The following is an 8,200-nucleotide window of genomic DNA, read 5'->3' on the forward strand; positions in this document are numbered from 1 at the left end:
TCCAAGAAAAATCAGAATAATGCCTTCTTAGGTACCCCCAATTAGCAGAGGCAAAACACCAGAGGCACTTCTGCTTTGGGGGATCATGTGGAGGGATTGGAGCGATAGGGCAAGATACAGATAAGAGATTATGATCAGAGGAGTCTAAAAAGAGAAGATAGAGTGACAGCATAAGCAGAAGGATTGGAGGTTAGTAGAAGATCGAGAATTTTGGGCGTATCTCCAGGAAAGTCAGAAGTAAAGTAGTTGTTGAGTCCGTTGCTCTAGGTCATGGAGGATAGCAAAGTTAAAGGCTAGTTCACTAGGATGGTCAGTGAAGGGAGAAGAAACCCAAAGCTGGTAGTGAAGACTGAAGTCTACATGAATGTAGATATTTGCAAAAGGGAAGAGTTTTTTTTTTTTTTATGTAGGAGGGGCACCGAGTAAAGGCAACAAAAATTGAAAAAAAAAAAAAGAAGGATCAATGCGGTGCCGGTTCCCCTATAGAGTCGAAAGCGTTAGTAAAAAATACAGGATGTGTCTCGAAACTCCCTCTTGAGAGAGTTTAAATCATACGAGGTTGGAAATACAGAAGCAGGTGGGGAGTTCCAGAGTTTACCATAGAAAGGCATAAATAACTGAGACTACTGGTTAAATCTTGTATTAGAGAGGTGGACAGAATAAGGGTAAGAGAAAGAAGAGTCTTGTGCAGCGAGACCGTGGAAGGAGAGGAGGCATGCGGTTAGCAAGATCAGATGGCAGTTCGCATGAAAAGAGCGGTAGAAGGTAGCAAGAGATGCAACATTGTGACGATGAGAAAGAGACTGAAGACAGTCAGTTATAAGAGAGGAATCGATAAGACAAAATAGCTTTGATTCTACCCTGTCTAAAAGAGCGGTATGAGTGAACCCGCACATACATGTAAAACATACTCCATAGATGGACGGATAAGGCCCCTATACAGATTTTGCAGCTGTTGGGGTGTTAAAAAAAAAAAAAAAAAAAAAAAAACTGGCGGAGACGACTCGGAACGCCTAAAATTCATAGAAGCTGTTTTACCTAGAGATGAGATGTGAAGCTTCCAGTTTAGATTATAAGTAAAGGAAAATTTCAGTGTAGAATAGGGGGACAGCTGAGTGTCACTGAAGAAGACTGGATAGTTGTCTGGAAGGTTGTGTCGAGTTAATAGATGGAGAAATAGAGTTTTTGAGGCACTGATATCAGACGTCAGGCGTTCTGTGGCTTCCTTGCATGAGCTGTTTACTTCCTGAAGTAAACGTCGACGAAAAGACTTGGAAAAGTACAGGGTGGTATCATCTTCCACAGCAGGAATAGAACGGTCAGAAAGGAAACTTGAGATGAAGTTAAAGAGAGGATAGAAGCCATACGAGGGTAGTTTGTAAATAAAAAAATGTGCCAGACTCTATGAAAACCTTTTGATACGTTTAAGGCAACAGCAAAAAAATTACCAAAATCTCTAGAAAAAAAGAGGATAACCAAGACACAGTAAAAAAAAAAAAAAAGCCAGAACATCACATGTAGAGCGGCCTTGACAGAATTCATATTGGCGATCAGATAGATGGTTGTGAAGCGATAGATGTTAAAAAATCTTCCAGTTGAGGATATACGAGTATTCAAAAACTTTACATAGGCAGGAAATTAAAGCAATATGGCGTTAGTTTCAATGATTAGAACGGTCACTCTTTTTAGGAACAGGATGAATATAGGCAAACTTCAAGCAAAAAAGAAAGGTATATGTTAATAAAAGGAAAGGTAGATGATGATAGATAGAGTAAAGAGTTTGACTAGGCAAGGTGCAAGCATGGAGGCACAGTTTCAGAGAACAACAGGATGGACCCCATCAGGTCCATAAGCCTTCCTAGGGTTTAGGCAAGCCAAGGCATGCAAAACATCATTGTGAAGGATTTTAATAGGTACCATGAAGTAGTCAGAGGGTGGATGAGAGGGAGGGACAAGACCTGAATCGTCCAATGTGGAATTTTTAGCAAAGGTTTGAGCGAAGACTTTAGATATAGAAATAGATGAGATGGTAGTGGTGTCATCAGGTTGAAATAAAGGAGGGAAAGATGAAGATGCAAAGTTACTGGAGATGTAGTTTTCTAGGTGCCAGAAGTCACAAGGGGAGTTAGATCTTGAAAGATTTTGACACTTTCTATTAATGAAGGAGTTTTTGGGTAGTTGGAGAACAGATTTGGCATGATTCCGGGCAGAAATATAAAATGCATGCGATTCAAGTGATGCAAGGCTCAAATACATTTTGTGGGCCACCTCTCCATCTATCTATCCACCTCTCTAAGAATCTGCTCAAGTTTGGAATTTAAGTAGTCGAAGGATTCTTTATAGTTCGAGGAGTTAGGTGAGAGGTGTGCAACACTGATAAATTTAGTTTAAGAGTGACTCTGTAGTTGTAACCAGACGGTGGGAGACTCGGAAGATTCAAGAGCGTGGGCGCGAGAGCAGGTTAAATCGTTGTGCACATAGACTTAACATTCTACTTTTGAATGAAAATCAGGATAGAGAAAGTAGGAGGGAACAAATAAGGGGTTACTGTCAGTTGCCTCAGACACCTGTGTTTCTGTGAGGAAAAGAAAATAAGGTATATTAGACAAGCGGTGGTGTTCTACAGGCTGAAAATTAGATCTAAGTCCGAGAATGTAGCAGAAGTTCATGAAGAAAAAGTTGAAGTGGGTGTCAAGATACTTAGGGTTGATACGAAAAGAGCAGTCCGACCTGGGAAAATTTTTGGTCCCTTTCCTAGACGGGGACTGCGAGGCTGGTGTAGGAGTCGCCATACGTAACTCAGAATTTTGAGTAAAGTGTAATTAGATGTGTAATTAGTGAGTGTAATTAAGTGTATGCAGTTTTGTGTGAAGGAAGAGAGTTCTCTTTAGAGAGTAGGCTGTAACTGTCACCTTGTGTTGTGAGACACAAAGGAAAATTTTTAATGAGATCACATCTGGGTTATTCATAAGTTCATAGCACCCTTTGATTCAATGTTTGAAACTCCACTGGGAGTAATTTCGGTAGCTGTCTACTGCCTCGTTCTATTGTGAAGAGGTTGAAGAGTTGAGCTCGAGGTATGCCAAAATAAACTTAGCGTTCAAAAGAAAATGGCATAAGAACAGTACGATTAAGAACAGAAAAGGAACGTCGTGATGGAGTTTGAAGTTAAATCAATATGGTCGGAGTATACTCTAGACATATTTCATGACGTTTTTTCATGAATTTGAGGAGTGAAAGTTGACTGTCAACAGTGCGGGTCTGGAGTGAAGTTGAACAAACTCTGTAGGACATGAGGAGAGGAAAAGCAGCCGGAGAAGACGGAATGTTGTGAGGGCATTTGGGGAGATGGCAGCAGCAAACATCACGAATATGGCTAATATGGATTACAGAAGAGGCAAAATAACGGAACAAATTTGTAGATCTATATTTGTAAATATTCCAAAAGTGGTGGACTGGAATGTAAAAAAAAAAAAAAAAAAAAACTAAGTAAAATGAGCCAGGTGGCGAAAACTATATTGAAAGTTTTACAAAAAAAAAAAAGTACGCGCAAAAAAAAAAAAAAAAAAAAAAGCAGAACGAAAGAGCAGAAGAGATAGCGGCAAGGGAACCGCTAATGCAACTTTCATTCTATGTTCGCTTGCAGAACGAACATCACGAAATCAAAGAAATCTGTACTTGTTTTATTTACTGTGGAAAGGCATTTGATAAAGCTAAACACGTAGACTCGATGGAAATGCTAAGGACTGTTGGTGTGGAGGAGAGGGAAAGCGTTGATAATGGATTTATATTGGAAACAAAAAGCTTGTCAGAGTGGACAGTGAAGTCACCATCAACCAATAAAAAGAGGAGTGAGACAGGAATGTGTGCTATAACCAGATTTGTTTGGAATGTATGGTAAGATATTAACAAGGGAAATAGAGTGTGAATGAATCAGTATGGGGGAAAGGAATGTTAACAACTTAACATATGCTAACGAAACAGCACTGATCGATGATTCATAACAAAAATTACAAGTACTATTGGAAATAATTAAGGAAAAGAGCGAAGAAAAGACAAAAAAAAAAAAAAATTAAAGTATGATTGTTTCGAAAACTCTGCCCGTTCCAAGAGGTAACATCAGTGTGGTGACGACGTGGTGGAGCAGGTAGATAGGTTCACGTACTTAGGGAGAGATATAACTGAGGACGCGAGATGTGAAACACAAATAAAGAAAAGAATAGGAATTGCGAAGAGGGCTTTCGGGGATGCGAAAAAAATAATAAAAATGTGAAGAACAGAAAGCTTTCGATAGAAGCCAGGAAGCGTGCCTTCAGAACATACGTGTGGCCAACTTTGATGTATGAAGCGGAGAGCTGGATATTATTAAAAAGCCTGTCCTTTGATCCTCCTGCAGTCTCTTGACCATATCATATAACTTAAACTCTTCTGCCTCCTCTGGATTTGTTACATTGCAAATAGTTGAAGTTCCACACTTAATAGCTCTAACACTTGATTCAGAACATTCTTTTACTCTCTTCTCACACTAGAGAAATTTTAACAGTTCAGGAAATAAATTATTCTTATCAGAAATTTTGTCAGCCTCCATTATCCATTCACGTTTCTGAATTCTGGGTAATAATCTTTCAATCATACTAACAATACTGACAGAGTTCATCTACTCCTCCAGGCCAACCTTCTTAAGGTCTAAGTAACATCTTTCCACTAAGGAAACCATGCCAACAAATCCTTTATCATCTCTATCAGCTATTTTCCTTAAGGATTTGTCATTTATAACAATATCAACCTATTTCCTCGGGTCTCCATACTTCTTGCCTAGCCTTTTCATCATCTCATAGTCCTTCTCACATCCCAATATAATCTTTAAGGCCTTCTCACCAAGACATTGTCTGAGAGCATAAGGATTTTACCCATACTTTGGGACCATAATGTTGTTAAAGTCATCCTACAAACTACGACATGTCCTGAAATCACCGTCAAACTTCAGGAGTTTCAACGGTTCAACTTCCAATCGGGCAATGCCTCCAGCAAAAGGGTCATTATTAACTTTGCTACAACTACCCTTTACACTTAATAAAAGACAAAGCACTTCACAACATTCTGATAAATACCTGTTTGCTTCATCCGCCTCTGATTGCTCCCGCTCATGTTGTTCCAGGTAGTCAATAAAACCTTCAGATTTTGTTTCCAAATACTTAAAATTACTCACTATTTCACCATAAATAGATTCCAAGACATCCACCGGGTCACCCATGGAATGACGTCCCTTGAACAGGTTGACCTTGCATGTCTTTGCTGTTCCTCATTCTTTCCGCAGATTGAACTCTTCCTTCGCCATCGTTGCAATGGCTTGAAGTTGAAATGTAGGACGACACGCAGCCAAGCGTTGTCAGTGGAGGAGGCACTAGGCACCTATCAAAACGATAATTACTTCCAGTGAGGTCTAAAGAACTAGATCAGAGGGTGCTGTGAACTTATCATTAAACCCAGATGTGAACTCACTGAAGGAAGAGAGTTGTCTAAAGACAACTCTCTTCCTTCACACAAAACTACAAACACCTAATTACACACACACCTTTCACTCAAATTTCAAAATTATCATGGCGACTCCTACACCAGCCTCGGAGTCCCCATCTGATGAGGGGGCTACAAATGTCCCCAGGTAGGACTGTTCTTCTGGTATCGATCATAGGTATCTTGACACTCCTCTCAACTTTTTCTTCATTAAGTTCTGCAGCATTCGCGGTCTTAGATCTAATTTTCAATCTGTAGAATACCAGCTCTCCTTTATTAGATCTCATTTTCTTTTCCTCACTGAAACAGGTGTCTGAAGCAACTGACAGTAGTCCTCATTTTCAGTCCAAAGCTGAATGTTGCGTTTATGTGCGCAACGACTTAACCTGCTCTCGTGCCCACGCTCTTGAATCTTCCAAGTTTTCCACTATCTGGTTACGACTACAGAGTTACTCCCAAGCTAAATTTACCTGTGTTGTATACTGTACGTCTCACCTAACTCCTCTGACTATAAGAAATTCTTTGAATGTGTGGAGCACATTCTGACTCTCTTCGCTTTTGTGGAGATCTCCATTCTTGGAGACTTCAATGCTCACCACCAGCTTATGGCTTTTCTCTCCCTTTACTGATAATCTTGATGAACTAGTCTTCAGCTTTGCTATCCTCCACGACCTAGAGCAATTGGTGCAGCACCCTAATCGTATTCCTAACCATCTTGGAGATACGGCCAACATTTTTGACCTCTTCCTAACCTCTAATCCTTCTCCTTATGCTGTTACCCTCTCTTCTCCGCTGGGCTCCTCCGATCACAATCTCATATCATGTTCTATGGCTCCAATCCCTCCTCAGGATCCCCCTAAGCGGAAGTGCCTTTGGCGTTTTACCTCTGCTAATTGAAGGGACCTGAGTAGGTATTTTGCTGATTATCCATGGAATGACTACTGCTTCCGTGTCAGAGACCCGTCTCTGTGTGACGAAGGCATAATAGAGGTGATGGTGTCTGGCATGGAGGCGTACATTCTTCATTCTTTTTCTCGATCTAAACCTTCCAGATCTTGTTTTAACACAGCCGGTTCTCGTGCTATACATGATAGAGAGGTAGCCCACAAAAGGTACTTGAGCTTTCCATCACCAGGATCTCATGCATTTTTTTTTTTTCTGTCCGGGACTATGCCAAGTCTGTTCTCCAACTTGCAAAAAACTTTTCAAAAAATCTCTCAAGATCTAACTCCTCTCGCGACTTCTGGCACAAAGCAAAAAAAAAAAAAAAAAAAAAAAAACCATCTCCAATAAATTTGCTTATTCTTTTCCCTTCTTTATTTCAACCAGGTGGCATCACTGCGATCACATCTATCTCCAAAGCTGAATTCTTCGCTCAAACCTTTGCTAAAAACTCTACTATTGACGATTCAGGGACTGTTCCTTCCTCTCCTCCACCCTCTGACTACTTCATACTACCTATTAAAATTCTTCGAAATGATGTTTCCCATACCCTCGCTGGCCTAAACCCTCGGAAGGCTTATGGATCTGATGGAGTCCCTCCTATTGCTCTCCGAAACTACGCCTCCGTGCTTGCATTTTGTCTAGTCAAACTATTTCAACTCTGTCTGTCAACATCTACCTTTCCTTCTTGCTGGAAGTTTGCCTACATTCATCCTGTTCCTTAAAATGGTGACCGTTCTAATCCCTCAACTGCCGTCCTATTGTTTTAATTTCCTGCTTATCTAAAGTTATTTTTTCAATCTATCCTCAACAGGAAGATTTTTTAACATCTATCACTTAACAACCTTCTATCTGATCGACAGTACGGGGTTGCGTCAAGGCCGCGCTACTGGTGATCTTCTGACTTTTCTTATTGAGTCTTGGTCATTTATCTTTTAAGAGGCTTTGCTGAAACTTTTGTTCTTTCCTTAGACATATCAAGAGCTTTTGATAGAGTCTGGCTCAAAGCTTTGATTTCCAAACTAACCTCCTACGGTTTTATATCCTTCTGTCTCTAAATGCATCTAAAGTTTCATTTCTGACCATTTTATTGCTACTGTAGTAAACGATCACTGCTCTTCTCCTAAATCTATTAACAGTGGTGTTCCTCAGGGGTCTGTCCTGTCACCCACTCTCTTCCTATTACTTATCAATGATCTTCTAAACCAAACTTCTTGTCCTATCCACTCCCACGCTGATAATAACACCCTGTACTTTTCCACGTCTTTTCATAGACGTCTAAGCCTTCAAGAAGTAAACAGCTCATGCAGGGAAGCCACAGAACGTGTGACTTCTCATCTCTCTAAAATTTCTGATTGGGGCAGAGCAAACTTGGTTTTGTTCATTGCCTCAAAAACTCAAATTCTCCATCTATCAACTTGACACAACCTTCCAGACTAGTATCCCTTCTTCTTCGGCGACACAAAACTCTCCTCCTCTTTTACATCCTCGGTCTGTCCTTTTCTTATAATCTAAACTCGAAACTTCTCATCTCATCTCTAGCTAAAACAGCTTCCATGAAGTTAGGTGTTCTGAGATATCTCCGCCAGTTTTTCTCACCCCTTTCCCGTCCGCCACCCCCTTATCAGTCCATGTATGGAGTATGTTTCACATGTCTTCGGGGTTCCACTCCCACAGCTCTTTTAGACAGGGTGGAATCAAAAGCTTTTCGTCTCATCAACTCCTCTACTCTAACTTCTCTAAC

This window comes from Scylla paramamosain, chromosome 11 (genome assembly GCF_035594125.1).
Source record: "Scylla paramamosain isolate STU-SP2022 chromosome 11, ASM3559412v1, whole genome shotgun sequence".
NCBI classification, from domain to species: domain Eukaryota; kingdom Metazoa; phylum Arthropoda; class Malacostraca; order Decapoda; family Portunidae; genus Scylla; species Scylla paramamosain.